Source organism: Orcinus orca, chromosome 5, assembly GCF_937001465.1.
Source record: "Orcinus orca chromosome 5, mOrcOrc1.1, whole genome shotgun sequence".
Classification (NCBI taxonomy): Eukaryota; Metazoa; Chordata; class Mammalia; order Artiodactyla; family Delphinidae; genus Orcinus; species Orcinus orca.
In genome coordinates, this window is record NC_064563.1 from 6,752,477 (window position 1) to 6,778,208 (window position 25,732).

The window sequence follows — 25,732 nt, forward strand, 5'->3', positions numbered from 1 at the left end:
ACTCAGCTCTGCTGTTTTAGTTTGAAAGCAACCATGGATAATACATGCATAAGTGGGTGTACTAATATCCAGTAGATTTTTACTTACCAAGACAGGTAGCTGTCAGTTGGCCCTGACTTAATGTGGGTGTTTCTGGCCAACAGGAGGCTAAGATATTCAATCTTCTAGAACACCAGTCTGCTAGCAGAGCAGGCTGGCTGTGTGCTTAGGGGGAAGAGGAAACTGCTGTGGTGAATGGCTAGCTCATTTCTGCCTCTGCCATTATTGTAACAATTCTGAACTTTCACATTATTTCACAGTTTTAAAAGCATGTTTACATATCTGTATGTTTCACTAGAAAGCTACGAATTAGATAATTTGGATATTAATACAATATTTTGTGGGAGAAGGATATTAATACAATATTTTGTATTACAATACAATACAATACAATATTTTGTGGGAGAAGGAGGTTAAGGAGCTCGATCAAAGCTCTTAAATGTGAGAATAAGGAGTTAAACTCACGTTCCCAAACCAGTCTGTAGCACACTACTTCTGACATCTTAAAGTAGAACCCATGGGTGGATGGAATATAGGAAGAGGGTAGGAAGAATTTTGTGCAAATAAATTAATAAGCTAACCTAAATTAACAACAAGCATTTAACAAAAATCATTAATTGAGCATCTATTACATTTTAATTGGTAATGTGGTAGATGTAAAGGGATTTAAGATATGCTTGTTAATCTTCAGAGATTTATAATATAGTTGGAGATACATAATACATATATATTTTATATATACATATATGTAGATTGAATACCTATAATCTATACTTATTGATATGTTTATATAATCTAGAGCTATTACAGCTATATAGATGTATGCATACAAATAACAACTGTGATGAATATATTGAGGGGCAAAGAACTTACAACTTTGAATTACATGATGAATTTTAGTTTCCTTTAAAGTTTATGAGTTTCTATCAAGATACAGAATGAAAGCAGATTCTTTATTTCTTTGTTGTTTACTGCTCATGGACATTGGGTTCTCTAAAGGCACAAGTAGAATGAGTGTTCTCAACACATGAGTTTAAAGCAGCCGTGTCAGCTGCATGGATAACTGTATCAATTGTCTATTCATTAAAGTTTCCCAGGGTCGTTGACACAAGATCCTCACAACTTCGGAGCTGTTAGGACCTACAGTATCAGTAACATTCTAACTTGTGTGATAAAACAGAATGGGTTTTCAGGACCCATTAGCTGTAAAGAGGTAGACAAGGAACATATATAACTTCCTAAGTAATTACGTGACAAACTATGGTGGCAAAAACATCTTATGAAACGATCATTGAGGTTGACAATATAGGAGAGGGAAAGGCTTCAACTCAGTGGTTTCAACTCTGGTGTCATGCTACAATCATGTGGGAAAATTTTTAAAACATCAATGGTTGGGCCAATCCCAGACCAAGTTAATCAGAATCTCTGGACGTGGGGCTCTGGAACTGGTATTTTAAAAATTCCCCACATAGGGCTTCCCTGGTGGCGCAGTGGTTGAGAGTCCGCCTGCCGATGCAGGGGACACGGGTTCGTGCCCCGGTACGGGAGGATCCCACATGCCGCGGAGCGCCTGGGCCCGTGGGCCATGGCCGCTGAGTCTGCGCGTCCGGAGCCTGTGCTCCACAACGGGAGAGGCCACAGCGGTGAGAGGCCCGCGTACTAAATAATAAATAGATAGATAGATAGATAGATAGATAGATAGATAGATAGATATAGATAGATAAATAAATAAATAAATAAAATTTCCCACATAATTCAAATACGTAGTTAGTATTGAGGGCCACTGAACTAACTCAGTGGTTTCTCAAACTTTGTAAGACTTCAGAATAACCCTCCAGAGTTTCTGATTCAGGTTCCTAAGTGATGCTGCTGGTCTGGGGACCACATTTTGAGACCATTGAACTAGCAGAACTAATGTACCTAATATAAAGATGTGAAAGAGAGGGAGTCCAGTGTACCAGTGGAAGGATGCACCCTTGATGGTCAGAGGCTGCCTTTCTCCATGATCCCAGGAGGGGACGGTGATGGGAAAAGGACGATTGATCTGAGATGGGAAGGTCAATGAAGTATATCAAATGAGAGTTGGGTAGAGGATGGGAGCATAAATTTTGAAGAAAGAAGAAGGTTATTTTCTCATATTGTGAATATTAAGCAAACTATAGAAATACAGTAGTGTTGCCTAAATCCAGCCTCTATTCACTGATGCGGAATAGAAACCGGGAGACACAGTTTTGGGTGAGGTAGAAAAGAATAGCTTTATTGCTTTGCCAGGCAAAGGGGGCCACAGCGGGCTAACGCCCTCAAGACTGTGTGTCCCGCCCTGGAGGGGGTAGTGAGGAGTCTTCCGGTGTTCAAAGAGGAGGGCGTGGTCAGCTCGTGGACATTCTTCTGATTGGCTGATGGTGAGGTCATTGGGAGTCGGCATCATCAACCTTTTGGTTCCACCTGTTCTGGGGTCTACATGCTTGTGGGTGGAATACAATTAACATCTCCCAGCTGATGGGGGTTTCAGTATCTGCAAAACAGCTCAAAGGCCATGGCTCAGAATATTCTCTATAGCCCTTATGGAAGAACTAAAGGTCTTTGACTTTGTTTAATGGCTAAAGTATTGTTTTGTCTTGCTTGACTGTTTTCCTTTCTTGCATTTTCTCACTTCTCTGATTAAATTTATTCTTTGAGTAAAGTTTTCTACAGACAAAAGGCAGGCGGAGGACATGGGTGGGATCTGTTCTGGGAAGGGCTCATAGGGTCCTGCTCGGTTACAGTAGTGATACTAGGCAGTCCCAATTTAGGTTTGAATCAGGAATTTAAAACGGGGAAGTAGTCTGCTTGTATAATTTTCACTTGCAACAGTCAGAAGTGACCAATGTATAAGATTCTTGTTCAACTACCACTTTTTAGTAATCTTCTAGTATTAAGCAATGGACCAAATCCTTTTTGCTTAGATCCATCCACAGAAAAATTGAGAGTTGGCTTCTCTGCTAAGAGCTAGATGATAGCAATGGATGAAATTATAGCTGTTGAAACACTTCAAAGGCTGTTTATGGTGACTATGTGTCTAATTATTCTCGCATTGACATAATCAGTGCCTTCATTCCATCTGATCATTGTGGGATCAGCTTGTCTTTGCCTTTTCTGTTCAGAACAAATGAGCTGGCACAGGCAAGCAAATCACTCAGCTGTTGACACTTGTTTCTGTAAACCCTTTGGGAATTTCACTCTAGATGTCTTCATCATGTAGGTACACCGAAACAGAAAAAATCATCCTAGGAAAATATTAATGTCCACCAAGAGTTACTTAGGGTACCAGAATACTCAGGAACTAGCTTTGAAGATCCCTGGAAATGTGCAGGAAAGATTAAATCAATGTACTTTAGGGTAAGCAGAAAAGAAAATTAACCAGATTTTTAATAAGTATGTTCCTTTCAACACACAAGGATAAGCTGCCCTTTTAAAGGATGCAAAACCATTTGTGAATTATATAAAATAATCTTGCTTGTAAAAAGTTGCTTCATGGGAGATAAATGTTTCTCTCGGTAGAAATGGGTATATTGCCTTGGCGAAGTCTATGGGATTGGCATTTAACCTCTTTCTGCATTTTTTATGACACTTAAAAGTGTGCTTCTACCTATTTAGAGAGATTCCAAATGTATTCCTTAATTCAGCTAACAGTTCATAATCCCTACTGTGCAAGCTCCCCTTCCTTTAATGACCACCACAAACTAGAAAGGTAGGGAGGCTAATACAAGCATCCCCCGCTTTTCGAAAGTTTGCTTGCTTTATACCACTTTGCTTTTATGAAGACTTACATTATTTTATTACTTGATTTTGCTAACTGAAAGAAATTCGGAGAGGATATTTGCTTTTACAAAAAAAAAAAAGGGAAAAGCAAAAACAGTGTTCAACATTTTTTTTTGCAGCAGCAGCTGTGATAGAGGCAATGCCCTCACGCCCCACCTTCAACCCCACCCCACCCCTGAGAGCGGCATCGCCTCCAAATCCTTCCCCTTCCCCCGGGAACTACACTCAGCATCTCAGCATCAAGTCACCAATGGCTTTGAACTGTTTCTGTGAGCATCTATGCTTTACCTCGATTTACTTTGTGCATCTGTTAGGTCATTGCATCTTCACTTTACACCATTTCCACTTAGGGAAGGTTTCACAGGAACACACTACTTTCAGATAGCGGGGAAACCTGTATTACCCTCCTCTTACAGGTAAAGAAAAACTAAAAGCCTAAACTAATTGCATAGTCTTGTAATGGGGGCCATGGACTAGGCTCCGTGCTTTTTTATTCCTTGCCAATGTTTTTCTACTCAAGAAAGGTCGTTGAGTGTGGCTTTTTTTTTTTTTTTTTTTGCGGTACGCGGGCCTCTCACTGCTGTGGCCTCTCCCGTTGTGGAGCACAGGCTCCGGACGTGCAGGCTCAGCGGCCATGGCTTACGGGCCCAGCCTCTCTGTGGCATGTGGGATCTTCCCAGACCGGGGCACGAACCCGTGTCCCCTGCATCGGCAGGCGGACTCTCAACCACTGCGCCACAAGGAAGCCCAAGTGTGGCTTTTTATACTCTAAAAATAAGGCAATTATTAAATTTCAAGAAAGATTGAATTTCTGGAAATTTAAACTCCTCATACCCTAAGGAGTAAAGCATTAACGGGAGAAATCATGGCGTTTTACCCTTCTCACCCCAACCTCCTTCAGAGGAAATCTGGCTTATTTTCCCTCCCCTAGCTACCAATCTCCTCGTTACATAAAACAAATTTTAAATTAAAGTAACTTAGAAAACGAAAAGCGGGGACCTGAAAGGGGAGTATGATAGGATTTGTCTCCAAATTATGATTTCAATGAATAATTTGGGACTTAAAGATGACTAAAGGTCTGGGTTTTGACCAGAACCTAGCTTTGTTTCCAGCAGGTGTATTCCAAGGGTGCTTTTAGCTTGCTAAGTCCACGCATCTCTGCCCTGATGGAAGCTGCTTTTTTATGTCTGAAGACCTTTCTACTTCAATGGTGATTTGAGGTACTTTGAGCTGGAAGTCTGCACTTCTGAAAAGAATGAAACTGGAAACCAAATAAGAAGAGAGCTAGCTTCTCTGTGTACTGAGAGCAGAAGCTTTTAACTTGGGCCCCAGGGAACCTCAATTAGAATCAAGCAGCATAGCCTCAGGGAAGCATATGTATTCCAGGGCACTAGGAATCAAATCTAGACCTTTCCTTTTAGTTGCTTAGTTTCCTTGGTTCTTCTCCTCTATCCCACCCTTCAGCCAACCTTTAGTATTTCCTCTGTATTTTTGTCACCGAGTCCAAGCTCATACTGCTCACTGCATGACAGGCCAATAATCGAGAAATGGTGTTGAGGCAAGAAAGAGCGACTTTATTTGGAAAGTCAGCAGATGGAAGATGGTGGACTAGTGTCCCAAAGAACCATCTTTCCCGGGTTTGGGTCTGAGATGAGGCTGTCACCAAATGTACCACCTGTAAATAGAAAGGGCAGAGTGAAAATAGCATGAGCACATGTATTAGGCATTTAACTGCACAGCCAGAAAGAAAAACTTAGAGCTTTTTTTTTTTTATGTACAGCAAGTTCTAATTAGTTGTCCATTTTATACATATTAGTGTATATATGTCAATCCCAATTTCCCAAAATTAGAGCTTTTACTTACCTTCTTTGAGTCCTTGGATAAAACATATGCTCCATACTTCAGCTTCCTCATCTGCCAAAGACTCAAAAATAATCAGGGATATTTTTGAAGTACATTGAAATATTGAGCTAGTGTTTGTTCTCTGGAAAATGAGAGACATACATGAGACGGATTAGCTCAAGATGGCAGAGTAGAAGGATGTGCACTCACCCCTTCTTACAAGAACACTGGAATCACAACTAACTGCTGAACAACCATCGACAAAGAAACACTGAAAGCTACCAAAAAAGATACCCTACATCCAAGGACAAAGGGGAAGCCATGGTGAGAAGGTAGGAGGCACGCAATCGTGATAGAATCAATCCCATACCCACAGACTGGAGAACAATTGTACCAAAGAAGGTCTCCGACTAGAGTGAAAGTTCTGAGCCCCACATTAGGCTTCTCAGCCTGGAGGTCTGGCAACAGGAGGAGGAGCCCCCAGAGAATCTGGCTTTGAAGGCCAGTGGGATTTGATTCCAGGACTTCCACAGGACTGGGGGAAACGGAAACTCCACTCTTGGAGGGCACACACAAAGTCTTGTGTGCACTAGAACCCAGGAGAAAGGAGCAGTGACCCCATAGGAGACTGAATGAAACCTACCTGCTAGTGTTGGAGGGTCTCCTGCAGAGGCGGGGGGCAGCTGTGGCTCACCAAGGGACAAAGAAACTGGCAGCAGCAGTCCTGGGAAATATTCATTGGCATGAGCCCTCCCGCAGGCCACCATTAGCCCCACCATTAGCCTGGAGGCTTCAGTGATGGGACGTCTCAGGCCAAACAATCAACAGGGAGGGAACACAGGCCCACCCAGCAGCAGAAGACAAGTAGATTAAAGTTTTACTGAGTATGGCCCTGCCCACCAGAGGGACATAGACCCAGCTCTACCCACCACCAGCCCCTCCCATCAGGAATCTTGCACAGGCCTCTTAGATAGCCTTATCCACCAGAGGGCAGACAGCAGAAGCAAGAACTACAGTCCAGCAGCCTGCAGAATGAAAACCACAATCACAGAAAGTTAGATGAAATGAAATGGCAGAGGATTATGTTCCAGATGAAGGAACAAGATAAAACCCCCAAAAATAAACCAAGTGAAGTAGAGATAGGCAACCTTCCAGAAAAAGAATTCAAAATAACGATAGTGAAGATGATCCAGGGCCTTGGAAAAAGAATGGAGGCAAGTATCAAGAAGATGCAAGAAATATTTAACAAAGACCTAGAAGGACTAAAGAACAAACAAACAGAGATGAACAATACAATAACTGAAATGAAAAATACACTAGAAGGAATCAATAGCAGAGTAACTGAGGCAGAAGAAGAGATAAATGATCTGGGAGACAGAATGGTGGAAATCACTGCTGCAGAACAGAATAAAGAAAAAAGAATGAAAATAAATGAAGACAGTCTAAGAGACATGTGGGACAGCATTAAATGCACAAACATTCACATTATAGGGGGTCTCAGAAGGAGAAGAGAGAGAGAAAGGACCTGAGAAAATACTTGAAGAGATAATAGATAATATTCAAATAGATAATATTTGAAAATTTCCCTAACATGGGAAAGGAACAGTCACCCAAGTCCAGGAAGCACAGAGTGTCCCAGGCAGGATAAAACCAAGGACAGGATAAACATGCCAAGACACATAGTAATCAAATTGTCCAAATTTAAAGACAAAAAATATTAAAACCAACAAGGGAAAAACAACAAATAACATATAAGGGAACTCCCATAAGGTTATCAGCTGACTTCTCAGCAGAAACTCTGCAGGCCAGAAGGGAGTGGTGTGATATATTTAAAGTGATGAAAGGGAAGAACCTACAACAAAGAATACTCTACCCAGCAAGGCTCTCATTCAGATTTGATGGAGAAATCAAAAACTTTACAGACACACAAAAGTTAAGAGAATTCAGCACAATTAGAGAAGAAAAAGAAATAAAAGGAATCCAAATTGGAAAAGAAGTTAAACTGTCACTGTTTGCAGATGTCATGATACTATACACACAAAATCCTAAAGATGCTACCAGAAAACTATTCATCAATTAATTCAGTAAAGTTTCAGTTTACAATATTAATACACAAAAGTCTGTTGCATTTCTGTACACTAAAAACAAAAGATCAGAAGGAGAAATTCAAGAAACAATCCCATTTACCATTGCATCAAAAGAATGAAATACCTAGGAATAAACCAACCTAGGGAGACAAAAGACCTGTACTCCAGAAACTATAAGACACTGATGAAAGAAATCAAAGACAACACAAACAGATGGAAAGATATACCATGTTCTTGGATTGGAAGAATCAATATTTTCAAAGTGACTATACTACCCAAGATAATCTACAGATTCAATGCAATCCCTATCAAATTACCAATGGCATTTTTCACAGAACTAGAACAAAAAATGTTAAAATTTATAAGGAGACACAAAAGACCCCAAATAGCCAAAGCAGTCTTGAGAAAGAAAAACAGAGCTGGAGGAATCAAGCTCCCTGACTTCAGACTATATTACAAAGTTACAGTAATCAAAACAATATGGTACTGGCACAAAAATAGAACTATAGATCAATGGAACAGGATAGAAAGCCCAGAATTAACCCACTCACCTATGGTCAATTTATGACAAAGGAGGCAAGATTATACAATGGAGGAAAGACAGTCTCTTCAATAAATGATGCTGGGAAAACTGCATAGCTACCTGTGAAAAAATGAAATTAGAACATTCTTTAACACCACACACAAAAATAAATTCAAAATGAGTTAAAGACCTAAATGTGATGCGAGACATTATAAAACTCTTAGAGGAGAACATAAGGGAGAACACTCTCTGACATAAATCACAGAAAGATCTTTTTTGATCCACCTTCCAGACCAATGGAAATGAAAACAAAAATAAACAATTGAGACCTAATTAAGCTCAAAAGCATTTGCACAGCAAAGGAAACCATAAGTGCAATGAAAAGACAACCCACGGAATGGGAGAAAATATTTGCAAATGATATGAACAACAAGAGATTAGTCTCCAAAATTTACAACAGCTCATGTGGCTTAATATCATCAAAACAAACAACCCAGTGCAAAAATGGGCAGAAGACCTAAATAGACAGTTCTCTAAGGAAGACGTACAGATGGCCAAGAAGCACATGAAAAGATGTTCAACATTGCTAATTGTTAGAGAAATGCAAATCAAAACTACAATGAGATATCACTTCACACCAGTCAAAATGGTTATCATCAAAAATCTACAAACAACAAATGCTGGAGAGGGTGTGGAGAGAAGGGAACCCTCCTACACTGTTGGTGGGAATGTAAATTGGTACAGCTCCTGTGGAGAACAGTATGGAGGTTCCTTAAAAAACTAAAAGTAGAGCTACCATATGATCCCATAATCCCACTCCTGGACATTTATCCTGAGAAAAACATGGTCCAGAAGGATACATGCACCCCAGTGTTCATTGCAGCACTGTTTACAATAGCCAAGACATGGAAGCAACCTAATATCCATGGACAGAGGTATGAATAAAGAAGATATGGTCCATATATACAATGGAATATTACTCAGCCAATATAAAGAATGAAATAATGCCATTTGCAGCAACATGGATGGATCTAGAGATTGTCATAGTGAGTGAAGTAAGTCAGACAGAGAAAGAGAAATATTGTACGATATTGCTTATATGTGGAATCTAAAAAGAAATGATACAAATGAACTTATTTACAAAATAGAAACAGACTCAGGGACTTAGAGAATGAACTTATGGTTACCGGGGGTGAAGGGCGGGGGGAAGGGATAGTTAGGGAGTTTGGGATTGACGTGTACACACTCCTATACTTAAAATTGATAACCACGGAGGACCTACTGTATAACACAGGGAACTCTGCTTAATATTATGTAACAAGCTAAATGGGAAAAGAATTTGAAAAAGAATAGATACATGTATATGTATAACCGAATCAGTTTACTGTATATCTGAAACTATCACAACATTGTTAATCAACTATACTCCAATATAAAATAATAAGTTAAAAAAGTGAGAGTCATGTAGAGGAATAGGTACAATTAACTTCAAAGGTGGCTCCTGAGAATGGCCGGAGGTCAGTGATGGCAGATTTGCAGTGGGATTTAATCATTAAAGGTATGATGCGGAGGCAAATGCCAGTGATTTCCTTCAGTTGCTCAGTGATCCCTAGTATGAAGCCAGATGAAATCGTTGTCAGGTTTGCATCTAAACTACCGCTTCTTACTTTCAGAGAAGGATGCATCTGCCCACTGTTTAGATGGGTTGCCGTGTGCCACAAATATTCCTGAGATTCTACATTGGGTAGGAGTTTGATTAAGATGATTTAGAGATATGAAGAAGGGGATGGAAACTGGAATAGTATTTATCTGTCAAATATTATAGTTCTTACAGTAAGAGAGGAGGGTAATTTGCAGTGCAGAAACATGCATTGTTTAACCCTGTGTGAAGCCAACATTCAGCATCCAGGATTGAGCTACTTCATGAATATCACACTGCCTTTCTCTTTCAGAGTGTTCAGTCTGTGGACATTTTGTATTCTATTCATAGATTTGGCAAATGAATATGTAGAATGTTTTAAATTTTGGCCAACTATGGGGAATGCTGGATTCAATTGTTTTCTCAATATAGGTTAACATCTATACTTTTCAAAGATGTTTCAATGTACTAAATGCTTTCCAAAGACATACGAAAATAGAGATTAATAAAAATGTTTAAAGTGAGTATATGTACAACTGAAAAAAAAAGTGGCTATAGAAACTTAAAAAAATTATTTAAATCATCTTCAGTTTTTGAGTAATGCTTCATAGTTTTCAGCATAAACATTTACACATGTATTGCCTGTTATACCCCTCAGTATTTCAAAATTTTAATATTATTTCAAATGGTACTAATTTTTAAATTTCGCTTTCTAATTGTTTACTGTTATTGTTTAGAAGTACAGTAGATTTTATATATTAATCATGTATAATGCAAACTTAATAAACTCACTAGAACTTTAAAGGAAGTGATTGAATTGAATCTATTTGAAATTGTAAGTTGTTACAAACAACATAATTGTTTTTTTATTTATTTTTCACGTTACATATATTGTTGAAGTAGAGTTGATCTGCAATATTATATTAGTTTCATGTGTACAGCATAGTGATTCAGTACTTTTATAGATTATACTCCATTTAAAGTTATTACAAAGTCATGACTATATCTCCCTGCACTGTACAATATATCCTTGTAGCTTATTTTTATACATAGTAGTTGTATCTCTTAATTCCCACCCCTAGCGTGCCCCTCATTTTTCCCTCCCCCACTGGTATCCACCAGTTTGTTTTCTGTATCTGTGAGCCTGTTTCTGTTTTCTTATATACATTTCTTTTATGTTTTATATTCCACATGTAAATGTATAGAGTATTTGTCTTTCTCTGTCTGCCTTATTTCACTAAGCATAATCATCTCTAGGTTCATCCACATTGACTCAAATCAAAGAAGTTCATTCTTTTTCATGGCTGAGTAATTGTCCATTGTGTGTGTGTATGTGTGTGTGTGTATGGAATATATATCACATCTTCTTTATCCATTAATCCGCTGATGGACACTTGGTTGCTTCCATATCTTGGCTATTGTAAATAATGCTGCTATGAACATTGGGTGCATGTATCTTTTGAAATTAATGTTTTCTCTTTTTCTGGATATATACCCAGGAGTGAAATCGCTGGATCATATGGTATGTTTTTTTTAGTTTTTTGAGGAACCTCCATATGGTTTTTCACAGTGACTAGATGAATTTACATTCCCACCAACACGGCACAAGAGCTCCCTTTTCTCACATCCTTGCCAACATTTGTTATTTGTAGACTTCTGATGGTAGCCATTCTCACAGCTGTGAGGTTATAACTCATTCTGGTTTTGATTTGCACTTCTCTGATGATTTGTAATGTTGAGCATATTTTCATGTCTGTTGGCCATCTGTATGTCTTCTTTGGAAAAATGTCTATTCATGTTTTTTACCCATTTTTTATTTTTTTATATTGAATTGTATGAGCTGCTTGCATATTTTCCATATTAACCCCTTGTTGGTCACATCATTTGCAAATATTTTCGACCATTCAGTAGGTTGTCTTTTCATTGTCAATGGTTTCCTTTGCTGTGCAAAAGCCTTTAAGTTAAATTAAGTCCTATTTGTTTATTTTTACTTTTGTTTCCTTTGCCTTGGAGTCAGATCAAAAAAATATTGCTATGATTTATGTCAAAGCGTGTTATATGTTTTCATGTAGAACTTTTATGTTTTCTGGTCTTACATTCATGTCTTTAATCCATTTTGACTTTATTTTTGTATAAGGTGTGAGGAAATGTTCTAATCTCATTCTTTTACATGTAGCTTCTCAGTTTTCCCAGCACCACTTATTGAAGGGACTGTTTTTTCTCCATTGTATATTCTTGCCTCCCTGTTTCTGCATCCTTTTTTGTTGTTGCAGATTAATTGAACATAGGTTCGTGGGTTTATTTCTGGGCTCTCTATTCTCTTCCATTGATCTACATGTCTGTTTTTGTGCCAGTACCATGCTGTTTTGATTACTATAGCATTGTAGTATAGTTTGAAGTCAGGAAGCATGGTTCCTCTGGCTTTGTTCTTTTTTCTCAAGTTTGCTTTGGCAAATGATGGTCTTTTATGGGTCCACGTAAATCTTAGAATTATTTGTTATAGTTCTGTGAAAAGTATCATGGGTATTTTGATAGGGTTTGCATTAAATATATCGATTGCTTAGGGTGGGATAGCCATCTTAGCAATATTAATTCTTCCAGTCTGTCAACCCAGGATATCTTTCCATTCTTGTTATCATCTTCAATTTCCTTCATCAGTGTTTTGTAGTTTTCAAAGTATAGGTCATTCACCTCCTTGGTTAAGTTTATTCCTAGGTATTTATTTTCTTTAATGCAATTTTAATCGAATTTTTTTTTTTGCTCTCTTTCTGATAGTTCATTATTAGTGTATAGAAAAGCAACACAGTTCTGTATATTAATCTTGTATTGTGCAGTTTTGCTTAACTCATTTATTAGTTCTAATAGTTTTTTGGTGGAGTCTTTAGGGTTTTCTATACATAGTGTCATGTCATCTGCAAATAGTGACAGTTTTACTTCTTCCCTTCCAATTTGGATGCGTTTTATCTCTTTTTCTTGTGTGATTGCTGTGGCTAGGACATCCAATACTATGTTAAATAGAAGTATCAAGAGTGGGCACCCTTGTCTTGTTCCCAACTTCAGTGGAAATGCCTTCAGCATTTCACCATTGAGTATGTTGTTAGCTGTGGGTTTGTCACAAATGATCTTTATTTTGTTGAGATACGTTCCCTCTATACCAACTTTGATGAGGATTTTTATCATGAATGGATGTTGAATTTTGTCAAATGTTGACAAATAACATAACTGGAAGTGACCTCATTTGTTAATGTTTATGCTTCTGTAATTGCTTGGTTTACCTATAAACCTGGGGATGCTGCAGTGGTTTGCTTTGGTGACATCATTTATCTGGATTTCTTGGACGCTTAACAAAGTTTAACATTATAAATATTCTGATTTTTCATTTGAAAATTTTGTTTACTTTTTTATCTTTATTTAGTGTTTTCTCATGCCCTTTATCCTTAAGTGACTGTAGGACTTTCTGTGACTAAAACAGCTGTTTGGTCCTTTGAAAATAGCCTCACCTTTCTGTGTCCCCTCATCATAATGTGTCCAAGGCCGGGAGGAACCCTCATAGAAACTTGTTTCATTTTTCTAAGTGTAAATTTAAAATATTGAACAAAGCACCCAACTAACACCCTCTTACAAGTTATAACGGGCAAAAATTAGCAATGTGTGTGCCATCCAGTGACATGCTAAATATAAAGTTTTAAAATTTAGGAACAATGTATCTAGAAAGCAGTTACTTCACAGACATCAGCTTCTCTGTAGGATGTATTGCTTGTCTTGTCTCTTTAGAAAAATAATTTTAGGTGGTACTATTTAAAAATAAGCGAACCCCTTTCTTTATCCAGGGCATAGATAGTGCTTTAAATAGATAAAATCACCAGTTTTTTTTAAAAAAATGTGAATAGATAATGTTCATAAAATATAAGTTTGCTTATGTTTAAAGTTCTAAGTGATACATTTGTGGAAAATTATCAAACCAAGAAGGAAATTAATGTGTTTTCAATTCTAGGAAAGCACTGTTATCAATGTGAGGGCACAGTACAGAACTCAGCCAATTTGTGACACAAAAAATAAAGCAATTAGAATAGCAGAGCAGCAAAGTCTCATTTGCCCTAGGTTGTTCTTTTCTCTAAGTGTAGCCAAGAGCTTAGCACTCTGAAATCCATCCTGTACCAGACAGCAGCACAAAAGCAACAGGGGACGTGGGGAGCAAAGGAAGGCGCCTGCCTTTAGTTGAGGTTCCCTAGGCTGCTGGTTTGGTCTGGGCTGTTTCAGGGGACACAGAAGGGAAAGAGGGCCATGTAGAGGAGTCCCCGTTTATCAATGCTGTGGCGTATCTACTACCTTTGCACCTAGAAAAGTGGTCTGGAATCCTGGGGTTTCATCTTCATTCCTCCTTAGGGAAAGATTATGGGAAGAGGGAGTCTTTGTGGAGACATTTTATTTCCCCTTAGAGACCAAAAAGTTGTAGTAGATACCATTCTAAAACACTGATATGTTTGTGTCATTCTTCTGTTTCAAACTCTTCTATGAACTTCAGTTTTCTAGAGTCAAGTCCATCATGTTTAGCACGCCATTTTTTTGCTTCTCTTACCTTTATATCACCTATTTACTATCTAATCCAGCCCCACTGGGGTCTTGCCATATCCTGAATATATTCTGTTCCTCCTCCCCCCATCCCAAGGCTGACACTGGCTCTTGCCTACCCAATAAACATCCTGCTTTCCCCTCGTATATTCCTTTCCTGCTATAAGAACCTTGATTTGTTAACCAGTGGCTAGAGATCCTATGTTGTGAGGGTACGTAGACCCTTCAGCCATATTCAAGAGATTATCCATATTAGCCTGAGTCACCATGATCTCACTTTTCCTTTGACTCAATACTGACCAATGAGATATAAGGAGAGATCAGCTGGGGGGGAATTTGTTAAAACATTGGATTTTCTAACACAAGGGACACCTGCTGCTAATCTTGCACTTTATACCTTCTTATGAATTGAACACAGATGTGATTTCTGGAGACATGGCAGCCCTCTTGTGACAATGAAACACCAAACATAAAAACGAAAGATTGAAGCTGAGGGTGATGGAGAGTAAATTAGAGCCTTGGTATGTAATGATATCTTGAAGTGTCTGTACCAATTCTGAGATACCTTTTTTTATATTTATTGTTAAGTTAGCTTTACATGACATTTTGATCTAAGATACTATTAATAGACTCTCTGTTACTTGTAGCTGGAAGCATTTCTTCACAGTTGTGCATTTGCCAGCACTTCTGTAGCATCCTTCCTCACATACCAGCTGTAGAAATTCAATTATCTTTGGTATAAGAGTTCAATTAGGGTTCAACTAGGAGTATGTAGAATGTAAATTTTATTATGGGAATTAGACCTCAAAAATATATGGGAGGGAATGAGGAAAAGAAGATGCAAAAAAGGATCAAAGAAAAATCACCAACCAGAGAGGGTGTTAGTGAATGGTGTTGAACTGGTAGGAAACCAGGCACATCCAACTGCTGGAGTAGATCTTCCAAAGAATATAATGAAAGTTAAAGTTCAAGAGTGAGTAATGGACGGGGAGGGAGGGAGGAAATAGAGAAATATTTAGCTCTCAGATCGCTACACACAGATATGCCAAGGATGGCATTTTGAGTTTTGTTTTTTGGGTTTTTTTTGGGGGGCCATGCTATGTGGCTTGTGGGATTTTAGTTCCCTGACCAGGGATCGAACCCACGCCCTTGGCAGTGAAAGTGCAGAGTCCTAACCACTGGACGGTCAGATGCCAAAGAGGGGACAGGATTTGTAGTATTGCTAAAAGCATGGAGCTGGAACTAAACTGCCAAAGAGTTGTCTGGTTCCTGTGAGGACGCAGTGTCACTAGGTGCAAAAAATGAGTGGAGTTAGCACCAAGATATCTAGAAATTATACAGTGATCTGAAAGAGCCTCTAAAATAGCTAGGTTTAAACTATTAAAATAGATAAAATGGAGAGAAGCCATAATGGAAGAATACAATCTTGTTAAAGTTAATGGATTTTACACTTTATGGCATTACAATTAATTGCTATTTTTATTTCAATAGTCACAGGCAGCCAGTGATTGTTACTGTATTAGAGAGGTCTTAGATAATTTTGTATTCTTAAATGGTTGTAGAATAATCACTTCTTTGCGTCTTTCACTTTTGTCATTTGAAGTTCTGGGAGAAAGACATCCTTTCCCATGAAAAAGTTGATTTGTTTACATAATAATAGGCATCAGGTTTTGAAAATTGAAGTGCAGCAACTCTGAGATTGACTCTCCTGAGACATTAGAAAGAGAGAAAAATGGGAAATGCACTTCTGTTTTGTTATAGCTCAAAAGAAGATTTTCTAAGGCTTTTCTGAAGCTGTTGCCAACTCACAAACTATGTTGTACAAATCTGTAATGACTTCATTATCTGTTACCTGTTATCGCCTTGTTGAACTAAAATAAACTGTTGTGTTATGTGACCTATAAAATGGTATTAAGCATTCTATTACTTGCTTTGCCGTCAACTTGAACGTAAGACAGTTATTAAAGATTACATGGAGAAGATTTAGAGGATTACAGATGTTATTTTACAGAGCTGACAGGTTGCCCTTAATGTCTCCAGTCATAAAAGACAAGAAACGGGATAAATCTGAAGCCAGTGATATAAACTCAACAAGCAATGTGATGAATAGAACACAGACACAAGTAATCTTCTTTTCCATAGTCCCTTTTGTTTTCTGATGCCTCTGCCATTACTTGAACAGCTTCTAAATGATGTAAATTGGAAAGCGGGAACATTAAAACAGTAATTCCACCGAGGGAACGAATGCTTCTTTACAGTCGCGTTAGATGCCTGGGTGTGATCTAGACTTTCATCATCCCCTGCTGAATTTATGGATGTTAGAAAGGAGGGAAACTAAACAGGAATGGGGCACGTCTGATTATAGACATCACTGATAGTGTGAAGAAACCAGTAGAGGTGAAATTTATTTAGCAACTTGGATTATGTTTCCGAAGAGATGTATTTTCAGTTTCTTGTTCATATGACATTTATGCTCCATCTCAGGTCCTGAGCCACCAGCTAGGAAACGTGAGCTAAACGTAAATAGCTAAGTGTGCACCACTTACCTTCATAGGTGTTCCTCCTGAACTGCATTTCTTCTTCTGGTCTAGTTACTGCTAACAACAAAGCTGCCCTGCTTTTACAGTGCCCCCTGGTGCATAGGTAGGGAATCATCTCACCCAGCATCTTTTCACCTTTATTTTCCCCCTTAGGAACACATTTTTGTCCTTTCTTTCATATTTGATTTTTCAAAACTACAATTGTCTCATAAAGGGTCTTTTTTTTTCCTCCTGTCTGGAAATATCTTTTAACTCTATCCCAACTTACTGAATGGGCTGAACATAATACACCACAGAAACAGACTGCATTTTTTTTCTCCCATCATTCCTTTCAACCTTTCTCTGTTGGCTCTCCTTTCCCTGGCACTGAAGGCATCTCAGCAAGATACAGTAGCTCTCGTCATTTTCAATCATAAGAACAATCTTATTTTTTGATAATCCTCACTTTCAGGGATAAACAATCCTTAGGTGATCCGATTTCAAAATCGAGCCTCAAATATTACTCGGATTCCCCCAGTCCACTTAGACAAGGCTGTGATCTGTGTTTTATTTTTTCTGTCTCTCCCTTCTGACTTTTCCAGACTCAGTGTAGTGAGTGTAGAGATTAAAAGAAAAAGGACAAAATGTCTTTTATTCCTGGTACAATTTGTGGCTACTGGTCATGATAGGTATTTTGTGCTGGTTTTCTACTGCAGTGTATTTTATGTTCTTTGGAAACGACCTCCTTTGCCAGATTTCTGGTCTGTGTATTTGCCTAATTGGAGCAATACATGCTCCAACCTTCCACTTGCTTATTCTCACACCCACTCCGTTCCTCAACAGATTGATCTGTTTGCTTTGCCCAAGCAAGCAAGGCCCTCCTTGATTAAGGTCCCATCAAGTTGGCTTACCCCTGGATGCTGTCATACACCCACCTGCAGGGCCAACTCAGGTATCCCTGCCACACCAACATGGGAGTGCAGACCATAAACTCCTGTTGCCCTACTCTTTGCTCTGCCATTGGGGAATGTTCCAGAGTCTTCCCACCTTCAGAACTTTCTGGAGAAGAAGGCACCAGTCTTCACAATCAAGCAGAGACAAGCTCTCGCAGGCACTCTAGACATCTGAGTTGGGTGTCATTTTGACTGTTTCTGCAGCTTTGCAGGCATCTATCTAGCTGGGGTCTGGGGTATTTATTTCACCCTCTTAAAGGTCCTCCTCCTCTGTTAGTGCTTCTCTTGGCAGATCTCTCAAAGTCTTAGGAGGAGGGCAAGAGAAAAGCCAAATAATTTCCTTAGTTATTAATTCCAGAACACTAAACTCCTCTTCTGTATATAGTTAACATTTATATTTCTATTTACATCTACTCTTACTATATATTATTTATGTTTGTATTATATTTGTACTTACTGAATAAAGTTAGCATAAGGGCAGAAAGGCCAGTCTGGTCACCTTTTGGGGAAACTTGTTCGGTTTCCCCAAAAGGGAAGTGGAGGTGTATGGAGGGTGCTTCTAGCTATTGTTCGCATGTTTGCGGGCTTTAACCAGATTTCTGAGATAAGGGGCAAGGCCCTTCAGCATTACATTACATTTCTTCTTTGCCCTGTCTTTCTTTTTTCTTTTCTTGGTTTTTTTTTTTTTTTTAAGTTTAAGGGTTTTCTTATCAAAGTCTTGTAAAACAATTTCAGAAACTGTACACCGACATGGCACAGACTATAGTACTTTTGTTTTTACTGCACAAAAGTGAAGCTTGGAAACTCCTGTAAGAAAACAGTTGCCTAACTACTTTGCATTTCACATGGAATCACTGTGTGCCTCAGATTACTACTGCAGTAACAGTAACACAAAATTTATTGGTTTTATACAATTATTGAGATCAACTAAAAAGTACATTATCAAGTAGATTTGTCTTATTTTTAAAAGCATATGAAGGTCAATTTAAAATGCACTATCCCCCTTTTCCAACAAGATTAAAACAAATTAATAAAAGTGGAAAATTGAAAATCAGGACAAGAGATAACTTTCTTTTACAGATGGACTTCAGCATAGGCAGGTAACTTTCACTGATGTAGATGTTCAATAAATTATTTTAGGAAAAAAAATTCCCAAACATTTTATGAAAAAGTATACAACTCTACTTCAAAATATGCTATTTACTTACTGCCAAAGACAGCTTCATTTGAAATCTTGCTTCTGTAATTGAAGTCTAATTATAGCCATCAAAAAAGGTTAGTGCATATATAACCTTTCAAAGTTAAACAAAAGCCACAAAATTTTAGCCACAAGGCTTATCTGTTTCAAATGCTCATTTCCAGTTGTAACTATAAGAATGTTGATGTGTTATGTCAACAAACAAGACCATAAGTAGATCCATCATGTTGGAGGATTTGAATGGCATTTAGGATATTCCTGCCACAATTAACATGAATCAGTGCATTCCCTACATGGCTCTTATTACGGCAATGAATCAAATGCTAGAAATACTGTAAGTAAACTTAATAAAGGAGATCACACAACATAAACGATCCATGCCTACTATAGATGCGTGCAGCTTTTCATTCTTGTTATGAAGCAGACCCAGAATAGTAAAACTGCTTGTTTACTCAATCAGATTTCTACCTGTCAAGAATTGGTTACTCATGTATCCTTTTTCTAAAAGCTTTTGGATGTAAATAACTAATATCAACATCAAGAGCTTTATAACCATTTATGACGCAGAGCTGTATACACCTAGATTTGAGATGAACAAATACAGCGTTAAGAAATCACACAGCGGAATGACACTGATGCGTGTATACAGTTGGAGTCCCACAGACGCAATATTCAGTCACTCATATCCATGTCTTCTTCTTGAGATCATCTGCATTCACTTTGGGTTCTCTTAGTGAATCGCCAGTTCCCTTTTCCACAGAACATCCTTTTGTCTTTGGAGAACCTGGTTCTTTTTGTTTCTTCTCCTCTTTTTTCTCTTTCTCACTGTCATACCCTTGTTCCTCTTCATTGTAGTCCCCGTGTAACCTGTTTTACATCTTTATCACTCTCTGATTTTCTTTCCCGTTCCCTTTCCTTATCTTTACTTTTCTTCTTCTTGCTTGTGGATCGTTCTCTTTCATCTCTGCTTCTTTCTTTGTCTTTATCTTTCTTCTTCTCCTTTTTATGTCTCCTAGGGGATGTTGAGCGAGACAATTTTCTTTTGGGAGACCTAGGCTTTTTAGGAGATCTTGTGCCATTACTGCTTCTTCATCGTCATCTCTCTCTGCTTGCACTTCTGGAACGTCTGGCTGTGCTGTAACTTTTTGGTGGTGTTTTAGAACATTTCTTTTCTTTGTCTTCTTTCTTTTTGTCTCTGTTTTTTGATGTGCTCCTTGACCTTCTACCCCTCTCTCCGGAATGAGATCTTCTCTGTCTTGGACTTTTGGATCGTTGTCTACTCCTTGACTTAGAATGTGATCGCCTTCTTGATCTGCTTTTTTTTTTGTGTGTGTGGTACACGGGCCTCTCACTGTCGTGGCCTCTCCCGCTGCGGAGCACAGGCTCCGGACACACAGCCTCAGCAGCCATGGCTCACGGGCCCAGCCGCTCCACGGCACGTGGGATCCTCCTGGACCGGGGCACGAACCCGTGTCCCCTGCATTGGCAGGCGGACTCTCAACCACTGCGCCACCAGGGAAGCCCTTGATCTGCTTCTTGACCACCTGTGCCTAGAAGATGAGGGAATCCTCCTCCTCCTAGAACATGATCTTGACCTCGAGTGCCTTCGTTTTTCTTCCTTCTTACCTGGTCATATAGCAGCAGAAATGAGGAAGTGTGCCTCTGGTACCCTCGTCATGGCTTCCTCTATTTCTTTACTAGAGGTAGCTGATTTCAGACTTGGTGAAACAAGACGAGCAGCTACATGATTCAACTTGGAATCAACAGTACTCATAAGTTTCAGCGACTGATCGGCAGCAAGAGACTGAGAAGTCCAAGTTTGCACCAGGAAGCCCAAGTGCAGCAAGGGCAGGACCAAGAGAGGAGCTCCCAAAGCAGCCAGTGGAACAGCGCCAATCTGGGTAAGTGGGTTGGGAGTAGGCAGGAGTCCATCACCGGGCAGAAGACCTGCCACTGCATTAGCTGGTGCCAACAGAGACAAAGCCTTAGTCTCCTTAGGAATAACTCCTTCTGCATATGGTACGACTGTCAAAGCTCTGTCAACGAATACAGTGTTTGTCAGATGCTGTGCCGCAACTGCTGAGTCTGGATCATGGAACTTAACAAAGCAGGCTCGGGATGAGAATGGCAAAGGCGAATCATCAGGCGGGAAGAGGTGCCGTTCGTCGATCTTCCCTAGGGAACCGAAGAGGGTCCGCATCTGCTCAGAGCTAGCGCTCGGGGAGACATTAGTCACCTGAATTACTTCGGTGCCGCTCCCTCCCCCGCCCCCTGGCCCGCCGCTGAGGCCCGGGCCCCCAGTGCTGGGGACGATGGTAGTATTGCTTATGGCGCTCTTGCCTACTCGCTCTCGAGCGAAGTAATTCCAAGATATAAGGCCGGCACCGGCAACGGGAAGGGCTCCTCTGTCCTCCTGCCCCAGACGCTGGCGGTGCCCTGTCTTTTAAGATGACCCATTGCAAACATCAGGAAAGTCTCTTTTAGTACCTTTGCTTTGTGTGTTTGTAACAAAAACAGAAACAGTCATCACGTATTGAGGTTTTAAGACGTGGAGCAAACAGCTAAATGGTTTACAGGTATTATCTCATTGTGATCACAATAATTTTGAGAGGTCGGTCTTATATTCCCTGTTATATGGATCTAAAAATCAAAGCTGGGAAAGGTTAACTAATTTATTTAAGAATTTACAGACAGCGAGAAGCTTAACTTGGATTTGAACTCACATTTCTAAGATTCTAGAGGCCATGATCTTAATTCCGACATTATACTGTCAAAACATGATGGGTGCTTGCCTAGGTGAATTACCCTATTGATACACTAGCATTAAGGATACATTATTAAAGAAATTCATATAATAATCAACAGATTCTGTACTTTTTAATAGCTCTTAAAATTGTCCTTGAGTTACCATGCAGATTATCACAAAATCTCTGCCCCTCTAATTCCATTTCCTCTTCCTAAAACAATAGCACGTAGGTTAGAGAACAGTCTCTTCCCACTGCCCTCTGGGGGGACTAGCCTGCATTGCCTGAGGAACCTGAAATGACCTCCCTTAAGACTCAGTGCTGGGTGTCCTCACCACCTCCCTCTGTTCCTCTAGACCCACAACTAGAGTGTAACGCCAGCAGATCCCTGAAGGTGAAGTGCAAAGTGAGACCCACGAGGAGGTGCAACTTGGGTTCTGCAGAAAGCAAATTCTGGGACGGAGATTTGCTTACAGAGAGTTTCTTGGGGCGTGCTCTCAGGAGTAATAACCGTCAGAGGGAATAATGGGGCTGTGCTGCAGTCACAACAAAGGCCTCAGCCACCCCAAGGGAGAGTTGGAGCTGGGAGGCTTGTTCCTAATTGCACAGCTGGGGGCAGGGAGCTGGACATTTAAGTCCCACGTGAACCCGTCACTGGATGCTGGCTGCCCCAAGAAAGGGGCTGTGATGGCGGGGAGGGCAGCTCTCTTCAACTGAGCATAATTCCTGGAGAAGGCTGAGATCAGGGCTGTCAGCAGGGGCATGCCCAGCAGATGGACACAATTCCTTCAGCCTCGGAGGGGCGTCTGAGGACAGAATCCTCTACAAATAGGCGTTCGTTCTATTGTTATTTTCAATTTAACTACTTTGAGGGACTTTATAAGTTTTCATAGGCTTCAGTGGGATTTCCAAGTATTATGCTCTTTTTTCCTAGAAATTTTTATGAGAAAACCTATTTCAAATACAGTTTATGCGCTCAGTTTTGTATCATGATGCATTTGGGAATCAAGCTCTCTGTAACTGTGAGGCCTCCCTGCATTTTTATCAATCTTTTGAGACAAGTGTAAACAAAGTGACATAATATGTTTGCAGGCTCCTTATTGAGGAAAAAGTAAGTAAATCAAAATTAGGGGCTGCCCTGGTGGCGCAGTGGTTGAGAGTCCACCTGCCGATGCAGGGGACACGGGTTCGTGCCCCAGTCCGGGAAGATCCCACATGCCGCGGAGCGGCTGGGCCCGTGAGCCATGGCCACTGAGCCTGCGCGTCCGGAGCCTGTGCTCCACAGCGGGAGAGGCCACAACAGTGAGAGGCCCGCGTACCGCAAAAAAAAAAAAAAAAAATTAATTTGGCAGTGTTCTAGTCATTGTGTACATATGATAAATTGTTTAATCTTCACAGTAAATCGACGTGAGAGATAACATCATTTCCATTATTCAGAGGAAGAAACTGAGGTTCAGAAAAGTTAAAGAAATCAGGCAAAATTTCATATCAATGGCTGCTTTAGGAATTCCCTGTTTTAGTGAAAAAGGTGTATTATATGTCTGTATTAGTTATACATTGTTGTATAACAAGTCACCCCCAAATTAATGGATAAATAGTAAACTGTTATCATCTCATGTAATTTCTGTGGGTCGTGGAAGTGGCTTAGTTGGGTGAGTCTGGCTCAGGGTTCCTCATTCGGTTGGAGCTGAGATGTCCAAGGAACAATATGGAGACTAGGATGGTTAAAATGTTGGAAGGGAGTTATAAGCAGTGTGGCTACAGTCACTGAAAGCCTTGACCAGGGCTGGAAGATGCACTTCAGCTGTTGGTTGGAGGCCTCAGTTACTTGCTGCATGGACGTCCCCGAAAGGCTGCTTGTATGTTCTCACCACATGGTAGTTGGTGATAGAGCAGGAGGAAGCTGCAATGTCTTCAAGGACCTAGTCTCACAAGTCCCACACAGTCCATTAGGGGCAGTGGAGATGGGCCACACTTTGGGGATGGGAGGCAGTTGAGTAATTTAAAAATTTGTAGACATATTTTAAAACCATCACAACGTTAAGTATGTTAGAGTGTACGCTTTATTTACAAAATTTTCATCACAAATTGGGCACATTATAATTGAACCAACTTTCTTCTTTATTTTTAATTGGAGTATAGTTGACTTACAATATTGCATTAGTTTCTGGTGTACAGCAAAGTGATCCAGTTATATATATATATATAGTCGTTTTCTTTTCATATCCTTTTCTATCATGGTTTATTACAATATACTGAATATCATTCCTTGTGCTATACAGTAGGACTTTGTTGTATATCTATTTTATATATAGTAGTGTGTATATGTTAATCCCTAACTCCTAATTTATTTCTCCTTCACCCCCTTTCCCCTTTGGTAACCATAAACTGTTTTCTATGTGTGTGAGTCTGTTTGTATTTTGTAAATAAGTTCATTAGTGTCATATTTTAGATTCCACATATAAGTGATATCATATAGCATTTGCCTTTCTCTGTCTGAGTTACTTCACTTAGTATGATAATCTCTAGGTCCATCCATGTTGTTCTAAATGGCATTATTTCATTGTTCTATATGGATGAGTAATATTTCATTGTATATATATACCACATCTTCTTTATCCATTCATAAACACTTAGATTCCTTCCATGTCTTGGCTATTGTAAATAGTACTTCTATGAACATTGGGGTGCATGTACCTTTTCAAATTACAGTTTTCTCCAGATATATGCCCAGGAGTGGATCATGTGGCAACTCTATTTTTAGTTTTTTAAGGAACCTCCATACTGTTTTCCATAGTGGCTGCAGCAATTTACATTCCCATCAACAGTGTAGGAGGTTGAACCAAATTTCTTGATTGCTACAAGAAGCAGGCCTTTTATATGGCAATATTTTCTTAGTTATGAATATAGATTTTCTCATGTACAATGTTATGAAGTGGAATGAATGTTCATTCTTTATGGAAATTTTGAATATTTTAAGTATTAAAAGATTGTCTTAATGTAGCAATAAATATTTTCATGTTTAAAATTATTTTATTCATGAGTTTATCCAGTGATTATTTATTGAGGGCATGCTATTCACCAGTACTGTTCTAGGTGCTGGGGTTAAGGCAACAAACAACACAGGAATCACGATATACCTTCATACATCTTGCATTTTCATGACAGAGATGAGCAACAGCAAGTGACCAGATGATTACAAGTAATCTAGATTGTTAGCTATGAGTCAGGGTACAGTAATAGCTGGTGGAGTGTCTGTAGGCAGGGACCTTGGTAGGGGGTGGGGGGGAGAGTAAGAGAGGGCACATTTTTGGTTAGCAAAGACCACCCCTGACAGGCTAACACTTGATATGCTCAAGGGACACTATGGAGGCTAGTGTGGCTGAAATGTTGGAAGGGAGTGACAAGAAATGAGGTTGGAAATGTGTCCAGGGACCAGATCCCAAGAGTCTTGGAGGCTATAGGCATTAAAGACTTTGAGTTTTACTTTAAGTGTTATATAAGCCAAGGGAAGCTTGAGAACAAGAGAATGATATGGTCTAACATACATTCTAAAAGCTAGATGCTTTTTGGAGAATAAACTCTAGTGAGATAGAAGTTCAAGCAGGACTCCCAGCTGGGAGATGACCCAGAATCCAGAGATGACAGTGTCTTAGAATAGGGAACAGGACAGGGAAGGGAAATGGTCAGACTCAGGTACATTTGTACAGGAGAGAAATAAAGGGGTAAAGGGTAACCCAAAGGCTCTGACCTCATGGCACTAGTCAGTTAATATATAAATGAGTACTTTTCTCTATAGTTTATGCTCACTGCTG

At 39.5% G+C, this 25,732-nt stretch overlaps 1 protein-coding gene and 2 pseudogenes across 4 annotated transcripts in view; 1 reads left to right on the top strand and 2 right to left on the bottom strand.

Annotated features, from left to right (window-relative positions):
- ZNF385D (zinc finger protein 385D) overlaps nt 1-25,732 on the top strand; it is a 940,592-nt gene that overhangs the window by 277,951 nt on the left and 636,909 nt on the right. The gene's annotated exons all lie outside the window — the stretch shown is intronic.
- On the bottom strand, nt 19,846-20,490 carry LOC101282905 (serine/arginine-rich splicing factor 11-like; annotated as a pseudogene).
- Nucleotides 20,520-21,537, bottom strand: LOC125960273 (serine/arginine-rich splicing factor 11-like; annotated as a pseudogene).